At 41.0% G+C, this 19,674-nt stretch overlaps 1 non-coding gene across 1 annotated transcript; it reads right to left on the bottom strand.

Annotated features, from left to right (window-relative positions):
- Positions 1-18,975: 18,975 nt before the first annotated feature.
- TRNAR-CCU (transfer RNA arginine (anticodon CCU)) lies at positions 18,976-19,048 on the bottom strand. The gene has a single exon. It is a non-coding gene; the product is annotated as a tRNA-Arg (tRNA).
- Between the last annotated feature and the right edge of the window lie 626 nt (positions 19,049-19,674).

The raw sequence follows: 19,674 nt of genomic DNA on the forward strand, positions 1-19,674 counted from the left end.
AAAAAAATATCATTATTATCATAATAATTTCTCTACTACTTTAACTTTTAGTGTGTCAAAAAAGTGAGAACATCCAATATGGTTTTGAGCTATATAAGAGCTAACATATATATATATATATATATATATATATATATATATATATATATATAAAGAGAGAGAGAGAGAGAGAGAGAGAGAGAGATTTCCTTTGTAGAATTTTGTGTGATGTAATAGCGTACTTGAACCTAAAGACACTCTATATTAACATCAACCTATCACATAGCACAAGTGTGCTAGAGAATAATGAGCTTGGTTCATTATTGAAGAAGCTTGATATCCTTCTATACACACACACAAGCTAAAAACCTCTAAATCTAGAGAATTGACTATGGTTAATGCAATGCATTGGTATACACTATTTGGTACATTGATTGGGGTAAAAATGACAAGATTAAGGGTGTAATTAGAAAGAGAAACTCAATTTATAAGGGAAATTAGAGCATGAGCAACCTTCACAATTTTTAGATGGGGCGTGAGCAAAATTTAATAGAGCCCAAGAAAAGGTAATGAATGATCTTGTGATGCCCCCTGAATGCGTTTTCACAATGTGATTACACTTTTATGGAATGATGTTCCTAAGACCCAATCAAATTTTCTAAATTTAGTAATTACCTTTTCATATTAGAAACAAGGTGCATTTAGGTCTAAAAGGAGGTGAAAGTTTCTCTAATGCTTACCCAATTGTCCCTCATGATTGTGATTGTGGGCTTTGCTACACAAAGTAAGGGGGCATGACTTCTCACACCATGAACATACTCTCCCTCTCTCTCTCTCTCTCTCTCTCTCTCTCTCTCTCTCTCTCTCTCTCACACACACACACACACACACACACACACATACACACATGCGTGCGCGTGCACGCACGCACACACACATAGGCCTATAGGGACTTTATCTTTATATTTGGGTCATATATAGCATTTGTCTAGTGTAGGGAAGTACTTGCATATTTTTCCTCTCATATAGTTAGTGGAGATGTAGCCTAGAGGGTCTATCGTGTTTGATATGGATGCAAGAAAGGGGGAGTGTCAAGGAACAAGTGAGTAAGGAGGAGGAGGTAAGGACGGGTGCATGCAAGGTACGAGGCATGGCTCAAGCATTGGAGATGGGATTTCCATGTAGAAGATGCTTCGTTTAATGCATTATAGTTGCCATGTAGATAAGGCTTTGTTTAATGCATTTTAGTTGTGAAATTAGGTGCCTACGTTCACATGGGTTTCATGGTTATTTTCACCACCCATAAGCCTAATGAGTATGGATAATGGCTAAATTTGTAATACAATTTTAGGATAGGAAAAGTTTCTATGAATCTACCCACTCATTTGTGCTACTCACTTTTGCCCACCCTCTAACTTGCATAAATGTATGATCATGATCATGATGATTCATCTTAGCAAATGAGAATGGCACCCACCTTCTCATCTCATAGATAAGGGAATCAATAAAAACACATTTTTAAGCAACCATGGCTTCTCTACATTTTAGGATGCAATGTTTTTTTATTCTTAAACATCTCATCTTCTGTACTACAAGGCACCTTATTAAAGCATATATTGGCTTTTTTTTTAATGTAACCTATATTCACTTTAGCATAGCACAAAAAGAGATGGTAAGAACCTTTGTGGAGTGAATATTTTTGAGTTTTATGCCTAGATAAGTTAGTCATTCCGCACATCATCAAGTTGAGAGTTATGATTTTCTATCAGTTTTTGGTCTAAAAATGTTTGTTAATATTTGGTATCAACATCTTGGCTCTCCATCATTTAGTTTAAACGAGTGTGAGCAAGCTCTTCTTGACAACTACTCTCTCTCTATATTCCCCTCCCCTCCTCCTCTCCCAACCCTTCTATCCTCTTTCCTCTCTCTCCCTTCTTATGAAATAAAGGAATCCATTGCTCTGATACCAATAACATGTGCTACTCATCATAGAGAGTAGTCAATGCAATGAAGAGAATCTAGGGCTGCACTAATTAGCATGGAGTACACACATGTGCTACTCATCATAGAGAGTAGCCAAATAAACATGGGAAGACTACCATGAATTAGCCATAGAAGCATGAACTCCAAGAAATGACAATAAGCAAAAGATCATAATGGTCATAAAAGGGTACAATAGTCCTAGGGCTAGTGCCTTTTATAGTCCCAAGGCCCACATGCCCTAACACCATATGTGTAAATTCCCCTAAGCCCCATGTGCCTAGGCCCATCCCCCATGTGCATGCCCAATCTAAAATCCCTTTCTTACAAATCATCCCCTCCTACAATGATTTTTTCCTCAACATTAAAGGGTGGTCGTGCACAAACAACACATACAAAAGGTTGCATACAAAATATGACTAAGTATTAATGTGAAGCCAAGAAGTCACATGACCACCCACGGTCAAATGGGAAGAATTATCATGAATGATGAGATAATCACGCAACCATCTATGTCAAAGGGAAATCTAAACCATTCAAACTCTAAAAGAAGGGCTCTCCAACCACATAGCTCAAATGGTAAATATAGGGGAACAATGTCAATGATGAGGCTAGCCCCAAATCCTCTTGGGTCAAAGGGAAGACTTATAACTAGCCCATCCTCATAGTCGTAATGTGAATCCAACACTAAAGATAACCACACAAAGAGCTCAAAACTCGTGGTGGCCAAAATGTCAAACTGTCCTGGCACAAAAGAACCATCATGAAGAAGGCCAAGACTAGGATGTGCCACAGGTGCATCTAAATGTCAAGCCACATAATCAAAATTATACACTGCAAATGGCAAATGATGTACCCAAAGGCAAATACCACGATTCTGGAAAACATACACTGCAAATGGAAAATGATGCACCCAAAGGCAAATTTTGCGGCTCTGCAAAACATAGGCTCGTCGATAATCATAGGAACCAAATGCACATAGCTCATAATCATAGGAACCAAATGCACATAGCTCATAATCAATATCATGCAAAGTGAGAACATCCAAGGCATGATCCACTATATCCATGTGTGTAGCATGATCTAAACTATGTAGCACATCCTCATGTGCAAATCCCTCTCTATGTGCATGATCCTCCAAGGTAATAATATGATCAATAGGATCATCATAATCATCATCACCACACTAAAGATTGAGAACGTGTCCACACATGAGAGATAAGTGGAATCATCATCATTAAAGTCACTAACCCTAGAATCTCTAAGGTCACTAAAGTAATCCTCATAGGGTAGGGTCTATCTCGATCAATAATGGCTCAAAGAAAATATCTAATTCAAATGTAAAACACTAGATCCATATGAATAATCATGTGTCGCCTATGAGATCTCAATTCTTGTCTAGGAGATAAATGAGAATGGCCCAACTCTCTTGGTCCAACTTTGAGTACTCCTTCACGTCCTTTGATCATAACATTCGCTATGTCTTTGACACTCTTAGGTGCCTCAACCTTCTTTGAATCTTGGCTTTTGAACAATGGGCTCCATCTTAGTCATTCTAACCTTAGGCTATGTGTGGTTGGGATGCAAGTGAAGTTATCATCAAAGTCTATGGAATCCAAGCAACATTCCACTAACGTTCGATGCCTTTTAGCATATAATACATCATTACGTAGTTGCTTTCTCCTTAACCCTTCCAAGGGTAGGGAAATCCCTAGTTTAGCTTGGTTTTTCCTCGATAGGGCACATGTTGATGTTCAAGTTACAGTCTCTCACTATTTCATGTTCAAGGTGCTTGAACATGAAATAGTGAGAGGTGCTTGAATTGCAGTCTCTCAATGTTTCATGTTCAAGTTGTAGTCTCTCACTATTTCATGGTCAAGCTGCTTGAATTGGTAAAGTGGGGTTACTGAGCTATGTTGGTCACCTATCTTAGCAATCATGTTGTGAAAACTTGCTCTAAGTCTTCCATGGTTTCTCTTTGGGAATCTTCTAACAATTGAAACTTAAGTCAAAGCATTGCTCTCTAAAGATATCTTAGTTTAAGGAATCAGTCACCCTTTTTATGGTAAAAATCTATTTATGGTTATGGGGATCTCCCAATGCATCAAACTTTAAAATTAGCTTGGCTATGAGAGAGGGCCTTATCCTAGGATGACTATATTCCACTTTCTCCCTCAATCCCCTGGTTGGTTTTATTAATGCCAAAACAACATCAATGTTTCTCCTTGTTTATAGGGTTATGTAACTTTTGAACCTTGTCTCTATCGGTTTAATAATTGGCTTAAGGGCCATTGTAGCCATGTGCATGAAAAGATGCAGGGGAGAAGAGAGCTTGAGCTCTTGCAAGCACACACACACTCACAAAACCCTAAGAGAGAACACACAAGGTGAGAGCTGAAAATCTTCTTCTTCTTCACACAACACTCAACACACCATATACAAAGATAAGAGTACACACTATGAAAAGGTATTCAACCAAATACATACTAGGGTTCTCTATAGTGTGAACCCAACTAAATGAGCTGGCGCTATAACTATGCCAGTCTCAAGAATGGCTGTCACACACAGCCTATCATCCCACTGGCCGCATATCACCCATGATCTCACCAACCATGCCAAAGGTGTAAGTGTGGGGCCTATCCCCCAAGCGGGTCATTTAGTGTCCACCGCCTCACTAAATGAGCTCGAAATCTCAACACTCCCCCTCGAGCTCAACTCCATCTCATGTACACCAAGCAAAGCCCTAAATCTGCGAAGCTTCTTTGTACCCAATGCTTTGGTGAAGATGTCAGCGACCTGATCCTGTGTGCTGACATAAACAAGGTCAACGTCTCCTGCCAAAACCTTCTCTCTGACAAAATGGTAGTGGACCTCTATATGCTTCGTATGCGAGCATGAAAAATTGGGTTCCTAGCCAACTGTATACTGCTAATGTTGTCACAAAAAATGACAACTTGTCTATCCACTGATAGACCCAAATCCGCAAGTAGCTTTCTCAACCAAGCTACCTCACATGCTGCCATAGCAGCACCTCTATACTCGGCCTCGTACTGGATAGAGCAACCATAGGCTGCTTCTTGCTGCTCCAAGTCACAGCAGCACTCCCCAGAGAAAACATGAAGCCACTAGTAGATCTTCTATCTGAGATACTACTAGCCCAATCAGCATCTGTGTACCCATGTACACATATCTCTGTCCAGTTTCATAAAATAGTCCATAATGTGCAAAGTAGACATCACATACCTCAGTATGCATCTCAATGCATCCAAATTCATCTCAATACCTCAGTATGCATCTCAATGCATCCAAATGCAGCTTCCAAGGAACCTGCATAAACTGACTCACCAACCCAACAGCATAGCTCAAATCTAGCCTAGTGATCGTCATGTAGATCAAGCTTCCTACTATTCGCCTATACATAGTAGGATTCTCCAAAATCTCTCCTGAATCTACACTCAACTTGCCATTCTAATCCAATGGCAATGAGATAGGCTTACAGCCTGTCATACCATACTTGGAACAACATGTCCAAGCCATACTGTCTCTGCAGTAATCCAATACCATGTGGTGACCTAATCACCTCAATGCCCAAGAAATACTGTCTCTGCAGTAATCCAATACCATGTGGTGACCTAATCACCTCAATGCCCAAGAAATATCTGAGCTCCCCCAGATCCTTCATCTCAAATTTCTGTCTAAGCAAGATCTTTACATCAAATATCTCTGCATCATGGTCCCCCGTAATGATTAGGTCATCAGACAAACAAGCACAACCCCTCTATCACTATGTCTCACATACAGCGAGAAATCTGCATTGGCTACATGAAAGCCAATAGTGACAAGATATTCAAAAATCTTGTCAGACCATGCTCTTGGTGCTTGTTTTAAGCCATACAAGGCTTTCTTCAACCTGTAAACATGCTCGGGGGTGACTCACATCCTCATCAGGTGACTGCAATATATACCCATGTGCAAGAATGCATTCTTTACATCCAACTGATGTAAAGACCATTGCTTTGATGCAACCACCACTGCTACTCTCACTATTGCTATCTTGGCAACTGAGCTGAAAGGAGGCTGAAAGTTTCCTCATAATCAATGCCATATGTCTGCGCGCATATCCTTTGGCCTACCAATCTATCCTTATATCTGCTTATGCTTCCATCATTGTTATGTTTTACTTTGTACACCCACTTGCATCCAATGGCTTTCTTGCCTTCAAGCAATTGCACTAAATCATCCCAAGTCTCATTTCCATATAGTGCATCCATCTCCTCATCCATAGCTTTCTCCCAACACACATTTCCAACAGCCTCATCAATGCATGTGGGCTCTACAACGTGCACAACTTTTGCCATGTATGCATAGTGATGTGCCACATAACCATCATAGGTAAACCTCTGCACATGATTCTTCACTCTCTTAGATCTTCGTAGCTTTGCATTCATGGCTTCCATAGCCTTCTTTACACCAGGTGTTCTCATAGCTAGTATCCCAAGATCCTCATCATCAAGGCTCAACTCTGAGCCACTAGACTCTCCAAGAATGCCCTACAGAAATGTCAGGCATACTAAGGGGCTCAACCACTTTCTCTTTGCCTTTATGTGATGTACTAATCACATTTGCAGGACTAGTATTATGACGCAGCCTGCCACTTCATGGTCTATCAACTAAACCACTTGAGGACTCTCCTGGTCCACTCAAAGACTGTGATTGCTAACTTGCATTCTGTGCAACCACATTTCCACTCACATCAACCCCCCAACAACTTATCATGTCATCAAAAACAACATCCCTGCTTACACTCAACTCATGTGTAGCAGGGTTATAACACCTGTATCCCTTTTGCTCAAGGGAATACCTTCTTTAGGTGTTCTCATAGATGGTATCCCAAGATCCTCATCAAGGCTCAACTTTGAGCCACTAGACTCTCCTCAACATGAGAATCCCCTGCAGAAATGTCAGGCATACTAAGGGGCTCAACCACTTTCTCTTTGCCTTTATGTGATGTACTAATCACATTGACAGGACTGGTATTATGACGCAGCCTGCCACTCCATGCTGGGATTTCATTAACGTCTTCACAATTTCGTGATCACGTTAACAAAACCTAGTGTTAACATATTAAAACTTGTGATCACATTGTATATTCACATGACCTGAGAAATGACCTGCCGGAACCCACTAGTCCAGTAACACCTCTGGGATTTTATCTTTCCCGGCGGGCCCGCCGGGGTATATAGTTTTCCCGGCGGGCCCGCAGAAACTCCCACAAGATCAGGATGTATCAAAAAATGAGAGATGTGGTTTCCTTGGCGCACAGGAGCAATACGTGAAGAGATGCTCTGCACATCTTGGCTGATCTTTGTTAGCTGCTCTTGAATCCCTCTATTGGCCAGGGGAGGAGTTGACGCTTGAGTTAATCGGTCAGCTTCTTTCTCCTCTGCTAGCTGTGCCCCTAAGCTTTCTTTGACTTGGTTTAACTCCAGTCCAGCGCCCTCCACCATGAGAGCAAGTTCTTCTCTTGTGAATGTCACTGTCTCTTCACGTATGTTGTGGGTGTTGACAGTGGCCTCTCTGGAGGCGAAGTCCACTGGAGTTTCTAGGATAAATTGAGCATATAGCATTTTAGCAAAATAGAGTGGAGCGTCGGCGTTATGGAGAGGACGACCGTACACCTCCAAGAAAATGCGCTCGGCATTAGTTTTGATATCATTGTGAGTGCAACGAGAAATCTTCCATCTTCCCTTCTTAATCTCGCCATCTAGACATGGCCATATTTCCTTTATCATCTCTGTGGTTACGCATTTGTTTATGTCTTTCCATTGGGCATAAGTTGGATTTGTCCATTTCGATAACCTGCATGCTGTTCTTGTAGCTTCGCGGGCTGTCAGGCCATGTGCAAGGGCCTTCATTCACTCGTATGCCTTCTTGGCTAACTCCTGATGCTCGTTCGCTTGCGCCTGCTCCATATCTGCATGAACGTAAATGACTTTAGGATTTTAATGAACTGTAAAGATCAACGTAAGATAAATTGACCATTACTCTCAAAATCTTGAAGTCAAACACCACGAGAGGAGATATGTATTACAAAGACTCGATGAGAAATATCCACTTGACTCCAAAAACACTTCAAACAATGCTCGCACATCAAATTTTGAAGAGAAAACATAAACTTAAACACCACAAGAGGAGAGAGATATTGCAAAGACTCAATGAAGAGAGAAACAAAATTTTGAAACATTGGACACATCAAATTTTGAAGAGAGAAACAAAATGCTATTCCTGAAACTTAATCTCTTGATACTGTATCATTACAAAGTTGGGGTGAATGCCACCGATAGCTCTACAAGAGGACGTTGTGCCCTCGTAGGGTCAGTATTTAGTGATCTAAAAAATTCAACTACTTGCAAAATTGATTTTCGCTCATCGCGATTAGGCAGAAACATCCAATTTTTGACTCTATGAATAATAGTATCCATGGTAACTTTGTCATGGGAACTATTATCCATCCACAACTCTTGCACTTTCTGCCAAAAGTCATATAAAGTTTGTAATAAATATCCCAAGGCAAAAACATCAGATGCAGGAGTGTATGCATCTGCCAAAAATGGATCATAAAGCTCTGGGGCTATCCACGGCCGTTTATTTCGCTCTCTGTCTGCGTAGGAGACTGCCTGTGCCACCTTCTCAGGGTTCTTGTCTGCTTCAAATACAAAATTGAGAGACACCCATTTTTTGGGCGCTCTCAGCAGGCAACCCCCAATCAATAATACCTATGCGTGGCTTTAGCTCTTTTGTATAATCCAACACTACATTGAATGGATGTAGGTCGGTATGTACAATACCATATGTGCTGCCGCTAGGCCTTCCACCAGGGCATGCATAATATGTGGCATGTTTATTACTATTTGTTTTATTTTTGAAAGTTCTAGATGACTTAAAGGGATATTATCAGGCGGGGGTTGTCTCCATCCTCGATCCAAACGAAAAATTGCTCTGGTGAACTCACTAAATCTGAAGGGAACCTTCAGAAGAGTATCACCAAGAGCGCCGCCATTATAGTACGGGAAAATTGTGATCCAAGGAGCCTCTTTTGTAAAGGCAATGCATCGGACAATCGATGGATGTAGCACTTTCATACCCTGCTCTGCTTGGAAGCTCTCGAACTTCGCGCTGCCTTCTCCTTTGTAGTGCTTTCCGCAAAAAGTGATGTGCTCTGGTAAAAATGATATACCTTTAATTGTATACTCTTTTACTGTTCCAAAAACACCGGAGCCTATTGTTCGCCCTTCGAACAGAGCCTCGTGCGGGATGCCAATAAGATGTGTGCACATAGAATTGTAGATGGTACGATTAATGACACCTGTACCACTTGCATCTGCCTGACTGGACGTTGCAGCGACGTCCTGGGCAATGCGCACTCTTTTGGGGAGGGACTCTGCATCCAACGCCTTCATGCGCTTGCTCTTGGCTCTTTGCTCCATACAACGTCCCATAACTGTAGACGTTGCATATTGGCTTCAGGCGGGGCAGCATCTCTAAGATCACTGCATGCTACACGCATGCTCCCCAAAATGGTTGGTGTTATGTGTTGATGGTTGAAATCTGCTATCTTCTGTCTATCAAGCAACTCAGCGTTGCCTCCGCTTCGAAGCCGACGATGTGCATTTTCCCATATTTGGTCTATTAGATCTCGCATGAGTATCTCAGACTCATTGATCTTTTTGACGACATCATCAGTACATTGTGACACTGTGATGACCGCTTCAATGCGAATTACTCGCAGAACGATTTTGCGCTCTTCGGGGGAAAGCATGTTGATCGTCTTCGTAAATCTAGCAAATATCACTAAACACAAAAAAACAGAATATCAAACATTACTGAAATAAACATCAAGCAAACGTGAGAGAACAGCAACAAGTATATCAATATCGTCAATGTTCATACAAAAACGGAATATCAAATAAATTTAATGAACTCAACATCATCCAATACATCATCAAACGTGAGAGAACAGCAACAAGTGTATCATTACTTATCAATGTTCAAACAAAAACAGAATATATCAAACAATATTACTGAACTCAACATCATGCAATACATTATCGAACGTGAGACAACCGCAACAAGCGCATTATTACTTACGAAGTGTATACATTATCGAATGAGAGAGAGAGACAGGGGGGGAGGAAGAGAGAGAGGTGTAATAGATAGAGAGAGGAAAAATTAAATGACATTTTTTATAGTTTTGTGAGTTCCTAAAGAGAGAAAAATAATGTTTTGTAATCCTAAAGCACTCCTCATCTACATACCTATCGTGATAGAGAGAGAGATGTGAAGTGTATCATGAGAGAGAGAGAGAGAGAGAGAGAGAGAGAGAGAGAGAGAGTTGTGAAGTGTATCATTGCGAGAGAGAGAGAGAGAGAGAGAATTGTGAAGTGTATCATGAGAGAGAGAGAGAGAGAGAGGAGAGGAAGAGAGAGTTGTGACAGATAGAGAGAAGAAACATTAGATGACATTTTTAATGTTTTTGTGAGTTTCTAAAGAGAAAAATAATGTATTGTTTTAATTTTTAAGTAAATAGAGGGAGAAAAAAGAAATTATTAAGAATTATGTTTATTTTTAAGAGAAATAAAAAAAAATCATTATCTACACATCTATCGTGTTGTGAAGTGAATCATGAGAGAGATAGAGAAAGAGTTGGGAAGTGTATCATGAGAGAGAGAGGGGGGTAAGAAGAGAGAGATTCATATTTTTCGAGTTACGAATCACGATATTATAAAATAAAACGTTTAGACAATATGATGTAAACTTTGATCCATGAAATACTCATGCCGCGTTAGCAACCAAGTATCGCATGGATCAAACACAATAAAAACATTACAAGTCAAATCAAACAAATTTACGACATTTATTTGACCGCGTTAACGATCATATGCCGAAATACGCAAGCAAATTTACGACACTTTTTCGACCGCGTTAACGATCAAATGCCGCAATATGCAAAAAACATTTTATGCACTAGCGGACGACACCAACTTGCCATGTTAACGACAAAATGCCGCCCGATTCTATGGGAATACCAATAGGATATGAACATACACTGGCCGCGTTACCGACCATATGTCCGCATTTGACAAAGGGAAGGAAAGGGAAGGTGACATCGCCATAACGATACTATGCTTGCCGCGTTACCGACTAGTACCGCTACGGCATGCCATACTTACCATAGGACACAGACTAGCCGCGTTACCGACTAAGTGCCCCAGGGTAAGCACCATTCCGAAGAATGGCCTTACACACACACCAGTCGTGTGGCGGGCCACCCTAATCCTGCCGCGCATTGCGACAATGGGCGGCTGCCCGCACGAACTCACCCACACACACATCCCTCGTGTGGCAGACCACCCACATCCTGCTGCGCATTGCGACAGTGGGCGGCTGCCCGCACGAACACACCCACATACACACACACACACACAAGTTTTCATTACCTGTGTATGCTGTCAGCAATGAAATCCCAAAGGGCCCCCCGGGCCCATATACATAGAAAATTGTACCCCACCGGGCTATATGACGACCCCGCCGGGACCCGCCGGGCTTTGCTTTATCCCGGAGGGCCCGCCGGGTATGGCAAAAGCCCGGCGGGATTTTTCCCGGTTACCAGGTCGCTTGCCACCGACTTTTTTGAGAACATGTTAATAACATGTTAACACATGTTATTAACAAAAAAAAATTTGTGATCACGTGAATATAAAATCAGAGACTCCATGGTCTATCAACTGAACCACTTGATGAGGACTCTCCTGGTCCACTCAAAGACTATGATTACTAACTTGCATTCTATGCAACCACATTTCCACTCACATCAACCCCCCAATAGCTTCTTTTTCAGCAGCATACCAACTGCTCATGTCATCAAAAACAACATCCCTGCTTACCCTCAGCTCATGTGTAGCAGGTGTATCCCTTTTGCTCAAGGGAATACCCAATAAACACATATTTTTCAGCTTTTGGATCCAGCTTAGTTCTCAGCTGTAAACCTCTCCTTTGGAGTTACATCATGTATGGCTGTAGTTGGAGTCCTGTTCATAATGTAAACTGCTCTATAAAAACAAGCCTCAGCCCAATAGCTATGCGGCATATTCTTCTCTCCCATCAATGCTTGTGCAATCTCAGCAATGTGCCTGTTTTTTCGCTCAGCAACTCCATTTTGCTGCGGAGTGTATCTGCATGTAAACTGTCTCTGAATACCATTCTTCTTCAAAAATTCAAAGAACTCATTAGAGAAGTACTCTCCCCCTCCATCTGACCTTAGGCACTTTACATGTTTCCCTGTTTGCTTTTTAACCATAACTCTGAAATTCTAAAAATGAGTGAACACCTCACTCTTCTCCTTCATGAAGTATACCCACACTTTCCTTATGTTCTCATCAATAAATGTCACATAATACCTGTAGCCTCCCATAGACATAGTCTTCGTAGGACCCCATACATCTGAATGCACAACATCTAGTGCATTTCTGCTCACATTTCTGTCACACGTGGAGATACATGCTTTGTTTGCTTTCCAAATTGGCATGCTTCACATATTTTCTGCATACCTTCAACTTTAAACTTTGGCAGCCCTGTCACAATTCCTTGTCTACATTGACTTCATTCTCTGCACATTCACATGTCCAATTCCTTTTATGCCAAATGTTTGTGTCTGCAACAATTCCTGAACCATTTGCAAACATTTCAGCACTCACTTCAGGCATGTATACATTCAGTGTAAACATTCTGCCCACTCTGTTGCCTTTTTGAACCAACCTGTACTTGTCTTTAAAGTCTTCAACATAACAACCCATCAGAGTTAAACCGAACCTGCAAACCCTACTCAATCATCTGGCCAACTGAAACCAGATTCTTTGTTATGTTTGGAACATGAAGTATATCTGCAAGGTACTTCACTTTGCCATCCTGCATAGACAATGGCACATCTCCAACATGGGCAATCGGATGAGCAGTGTCATCCCCCCCTATTTCCACAAAACCTATTCTTTCAAGGTTTTTCATCTCCTTAAACCACTTCCCATGACTTGTCATGTGGTTCGAAGTACCTGAATCAATGTACCATACATCATCTTTATGTGCTGCTTCAACATTTTCAGACATGGCATTAACGACATGCTGCATAACAAACAACCTTTCATTATCCTCATTGTTTCTGCTCGAGGATGCATAGTTGTTTTACTGCAATTTCCCATTTTGCATGTCAGTCTACTTCTTATAACAATCTGCCTACACATGTCCAGGCTTACCACAATAAAAGCATCCACGTGTATCGTTATACTGCCTTTGCCAATTTCCACGACCTCTTTGACTCCCCCTGCCTCTCTGAATTGGCCTCTTCCACCTGCGTGTTGTTGTTGTTGTTGTGAATTTTGGGACTGTTGTTGCTGCTGCTGGCCATAATTCTGATTACCTGTTCGGCCACCTCCTTGGCCGCGTCCACGGCCTCCTCTACCTCATCCTCTTCTTGAAGGCCTGTTGCTCTAAACTGTTTTTGTTTTGTGAACTTGTGTAGAAGGCCTGTTGCTCTAAACTGTTTTTGTTTTGTGAAGACTGTTAGTCTTCACCCAACAGTCTTCCCCCAAGCTCTTCTCTTCTATAATCAACATAGACACCAAATCTATGAAATTGGAAATGTTTTCCCAATTCTGAATAGACGTCTTGAACGCCTTGTATTGTGGCCCGAGACCACATAGACAGACTTCCACCTTATCATCATCATCTACTGAAACACCAATAGATGCAAGGGATTCCACAATACCCTTGATCTTCAATGCATAGTCATTCATAGACATACTCTTTTTCTCCACAGTATGAAGTTCATTCTTCAACTGTATCTTTCGTGCCTTGGTATTCGTTTCATAGAGTTTTACTAAGGTGTTCCACACCTCCTTGGGGGACTTGGCATCCTGTATGTGCCCAATCATGGTGTCCTATATACTGATAGAGAGCCAATACATAACTTTTCTGGCTCCTTGGTTCTAATCCTTGAACTCTTTCACATCTGCAGCAGTCGGATTGATCTCTGGTATCTCCGGTGCCTCTTCATGCTCACCTTCTATGTAGTCCCAGTAGTAACCCTTTCCCATCAGGAAATTTGTCAACCTGAACCTCCAAGCATGGAAGTTGTTCTTGTCAAGCTTCTCAGCAACAATCTGGTTTATGCCATCATTTGACATCTTGCCAGACACAAATTTATCAGAGACAGCACTCTGGTTTATCCTGCACAAACTACTGTATTTTCTACAGCGATACTGTACTACACTCAAATGTCACAACCAGTGACCTCAATGTGCATACATACACCCAATGGCAACTGTTTGACCTCCTTGTAGCACACACAATGTCTGCACAACCAATCTATCTTCCAGCAGTTCTTAAAACAGAGTTCTACATAGAATCGATGACTTACCTGCTGTAGTGCTCGAAATTGCTTGCTTTCCGAAAAACGGAGGTCCTAACGCTCCCGAAACGTGTTTTTGACCCGAAAAATAGGGTCCAATAGGATAATATGGTTGCCCTATAGCTTTACTCCCGCGAAAAAAGCTCCTCAATCAGAGATCATTTGCCAGTGCCTCCCGTAGAGCTCCCGAGACAAGGGTGTAGTCGCCAACACAAATAGGGAAGAGTAGATGAAGCTCTTACCCTCGTACCATGTCCTGTGCTTCTCTTGCTTTTGCAGCTCAACCCTTAGCATGAACCAGGCTCTAATACCATGAAAAGATGCAGGGGAGAAGAGAGCTTGAGCTCTTGCAAGCACACACACACACTCACAAAACCCTGAGAGAGAATACACAAGGTTAGAGGCTGAAAATCTTCTTCTTCTTCACACAACACTCAACACACCATATACAAAGATAAGAGTATACACTATGAAAAGGTACTCAACCAAATACATACTAGCATTCTCCATAGTGTGAACCCAACTAAATGAGCTGGCGCTATAACTATGCCAGTCTCAAGAATGGTTGTCACACAGCCTGTCATCCCACTGGCCGCATATCACCCATGATCTCACCAACCATGCCAGTGGTGTAAGTGTGGGGCCTATCCCCCAGGCAGGTCATCAGTGTCCACCGCCTCGAAATCTCAACAGTGCATGGGTTTCATTCTGAAAGGTACCTATGTATACGATGGTCCCACATATCCATAGGCTAGTATGTTTCTCTTGGGCTACCAGGCCTAAATACATCATTGAATATCCATATACCAGTGCTTTGTAAGCTATTAGTATGCTTGAGGCCCTATTATCTTGGCCATCAACTCTCATGATTCCCCTTCCTAACTAAATTTGCACTACTGATTCAACTGGGATTACCAACGCGGTTCTTTCAAAAGGCTCTCACCACCTAATGGTTCTCATCCCTATGGAACCTAGAACCTGAATGTTCTTAATTGGGGCTAACGTGGAGAGAAGCCTTGCCTCAACTTCTCGATTCTGCAGTTTGTTTCCCTATGGGATTTTAAAAAAATCTCCCCTTTATCACTACGCTTCCTAGTCTTGAGGTGATTTCCTCTAGAGGGGTCCTCACTTCTCACTTGGCCTCCTATGTACTGGATGGGAAAGCTCCCCCTACCCAAACCTTTATGCTCTTTTCCCTTCCTCAGGAATTCTCAGGATGTATGTATTACTATCCTCATCCGTTTATATGTTGTTTGATCACTACTACTGAGATAATAACATTTGTTAACTAGAGGTGTGTCTAAAAACTTGTGGTTTCTCCGGATCTCTTGATGTGTTGGTATACTAAAGAGAATGTCCCGAGCATCCTTGGATTGGCCTATATTTCCTTGATTGACTATAACTCTCCTTAGGAATAATATGTCTATCACATTTGGAGGTTGAGTCACCAACTGGTTCTATGAGAGCTCTTAAACTCTCAAGGCCTCTATGAGGTTCTTGTACCCCTATTCATGTGTGAGCTCTTAAACTCTCGAGGACTCTATGAGGTCCTTGTGCTCCTTTTGGCACACTAAACAATCAAATACTAGAGGATTCTTACATAGAAATGTACATATTTCCCTCTGGATCTACATAAAACTCATGTCCATCACATGAAGCAACTACAACTTTTGGGTTATTTAAGATCTTTGGTTCATGCCCTGACATAGTCGGAAGTGACCATTATGGTCAATGTAGATAGGAACCTTTGCAGTTTCATGATAACCATAATGCTATAGCATATAGGTTTTGTTTCAGTTTAAGTGTAAACTTGTTTTCCCATATTCTAACCGATGGATCACCTCTCTCTAGTAGGTCTCTCTAGTACGATGACCTTCTTGGGCTCTTTAGCTCTTTTTGATGATTCATCGATGAATACTTGATGCTCATCTGGCTCGATTCTCATTTACAGACGCTTTATAGGATTTATATCCCATAATACTAATATGTCTCTCCTGTTGTGTTTCTGAACTAGTGTGTGACGAAATAAGGGAGTTCATCCACTCGTGGTCTAGTACCACTCCCCAATGTCAGCATGTGAGATGAAGTCTCTATTCAAAGGTCAGGTTTGAATAGGACTAGGAAATAATTCGGCCTGATCATAAATGCATAAGCACCTAGTGCTAGAATCGCTTGTGAAAATTCCTTTTTTTATAATAATTTTATGATTTTTTTAGTTTTTTAATGATTTTTAAGGTTTTTTCATAATGCATTTATACTTTTTAAGATTTAAACAAGAAAACCACAACGTAAAAAGGAAAGGAAAAACATGCACAGTGATCCAAATGGCACATGGACAATTTGGAAGTCAAATGATCTAAATAGGTGACCTTGAAATCTTGTAATTTGAATGTTTCGACGATCCCAAGATTGGGTCGATGACCTTGATATAGTGATCTAGATTTAATGATCCAAAGATTAGATCGAAGATCAAGAATTATCCATGATCTAAGATGGGAATCCCTTGATCTAGAATAGGTGCAATCCAAACTCTAAGCAACTTGGATTGTAAGTAATTTGCTTTCTGGGACACAGTCTAAAATAAAATTCATGACAATATTAAGAAATGTCCACGACCAAAAACTGAGATCGGTAATCCAAACTCTTCACAGAGAGGATCGGCAAATCGGAATTGAATGAAGATTGGGTTTGCAATCCGGATTCTAAATCGGTGATCCAAAAGCGCATTTACGATGGTAGTTGGGTGCCAGTTTCCATGTACTTTTTAGGTACTACAAGGGTCTTTACTCAACTTTATAACCTCTTACAAGAGAATATTTGACTGATACCTTGATAGCCCCCATTATTTTTGCTCAAGTGTGTGGTAATGAAAATCATTTATCACATATGGCCCTACTTTAATTATTCTTTAGGCTCTGGTTAGCAATTTCGATGCAAAGTCAACAATCTAGATCATGGTGTAAATTAAATGTGAAGATCTTTGATCTTTGATCCAACTTTTGGTCTTGACTTGCTTTTGTCAAAAGTTGTGGCTCACACCTTGAACACAAGTTATAAGAGTTTGAGATGCAAACACTACCTCCCCTTACTAAGAGCCATTATTAAAAATTTGGATAGTTAACCATACTTTGTGATGCCCCTCACTTTTGTGTGAGATTTAAAGGGATCTTCAACCTTAATTTCAATCCTTTGTTGAAAATAAAATTTTACTTTTTATTGGTGCCTTAATTTCTTGCTAAATTTGCTTGAACTTGTCTCCCATGCATCATGCCTCTCTCTCTCTCTCTCTCTCTCTCTCTCTCTCTCTCTCCCTCTCTCGCTCTCTCTCAGAAGGGAGGGATTTGGGTAGTCTCTCAAGTCATTAATTTCCCAAACAAGCAATGCTTAGGACTCTATTTGATTGAGCTATGCTGCCCCATAGAGATCAATAATGCACAGAGAGGCAGCAAATCCCACATACCTCACAACCCACCATCACCTTTCATCTAACCTAATAGCTCCTATGCGACGGACCAAGCAATGTGCACACTATGGCATAGCACGTGCCATAAGTGCTCTCCTAGTAGGCATCTCCTTAGATAGAGTGATCCAGGTGCAACAAGCTAGGAGACCCACAAGTTTGAGGAGATGCTCCACCCACAACTTCAAATCCGAGAGATCCAGAGATACATGAGTGCTCCTCCACAATCATAAATATTGAAAACTCATTTTGATCCCCTCACATTATGTCATTGTAGCATCGTACCGACGACCGCTAGCACTTACAAGACTGGCCTTGTTTTTTTCTCCCGACTCTAGTTGGTTTTTTTATCATGTTGATTATGTCATTTCATGGACAACACTTTGCTCTCATAGACCCTTTGGTCTTTTGTAGCCGTTAATAAAACTTTCTTTCTTTCTTTGTCTTGTTCTCGTCCTTGTCCTTATAGGACAACATGGTCCCTACTCTTGTTGGGCCTTTGTGCTTTCTCTCTCTCTCTCTCTCTCTCTCTCTCTCTCTCTCTCTCTTTGTGGTGTTGTAAAGAGAACACAGAGTAGGCAACAAAAATCAGAAGGGTGCTCCTTTTAGGTTTTGGCTACAAGCGAAGCAATGTATTGTGAATCCCTAGCTAGAAGCAAACTAGGCTCTCACCTTGAATATGCTCTCTCTCTCTCTCTCTCTCTCTCTCTCTCTCTCTCTCTCTGCAAGATTCAAAGGCTGAGAGGAGAAGAGGAACATGGGGAGGAGGGGAAGGACAAGGACGAGCCATAAGAGAAGAGGAACCTACTTGACCATAGGGAGAGCAAGCAGACATAGATAAATACATTATAGAAATTTGTGCCCACCACAAGAAGTGGGCATAGATAGATACATGATAGAAATTTGAGCATGAATGGAATATACATGATAGAAAGTTGAGCATGACTGAAAATCTCATTACAAATTCAAAAGTAAAAGATATAGGACAAAAACTAGCAAAGCATGCATAAATCATTACATAAATCCTCATTGAAAATAAGAAGCAAAAGAGTCCGGACATAGAGAGAAGGGGAGTCCGAGAAAAGTCGGTTTTACACGCGCCAGGAAGGGGTCGAACCTTCGACTTTCTGCTTAGGAAACAGACGCTCTATCCACTGAGCTACAGGCGCCCGTTGAGAAATAGTTCTGAAGTTATATTAAATATCGTATTTTTTGTTTCTTATTTAAAAAGATGGTATTCCCAACCACTGCCACTATGTGCCAGAACAAATTCCTAAACATAGCTAAGGTCTTTACTCGCAAACTGTTCGAGATTGAAGTCGTGTCTTGAGTGAGTACATGCTTCACAAACTTAGCTCTATTAGGCACTCATTAATAGTTATATGGTATATTATATGACATGACTACCTTTCCTTTCAATCTATTTTGTTCACGAACATGCAGCCTTGTTGTGTATAAATATATATTGAGCTCCATTTATTAGTGTTCAAATTATTGCAGACAGGCTCCAAATCTTCTTTTTATTATTAATTAATTTTTTGGGGATTTGGGCTAGTGTACTTCAAGGTTTTAAAAAGATTTGGTGGATTGTCGAATGATTTGTGGTGGATGTTTCACATGTGTTATTGACAGGCATAAAAAAAAAACGAGGTTTAAAAAAAACTTGCAAACTCTCTCGATGTTGTCCTAAACTCTTGATGTTGGTTGTTTTATGCAGGCGGCAAGGGAACGAGTAGGGAGAGAAGGAGGAAGGCGATGAAAGATGGGAGTTTTTATGTAAAATTTTGAATAAGGT

The sequence above is a fragment of the Cibotium barometz genome, chromosome 31, assembly GCF_041138505.1.
Source record: "Cibotium barometz isolate CiBa-2024 chromosome 31, ASM4113850v1, whole genome shotgun sequence".
NCBI classification, from domain to species: Eukaryota; Viridiplantae; Streptophyta; class Polypodiopsida; order Cyatheales; family Cibotiaceae; genus Cibotium; species Cibotium barometz.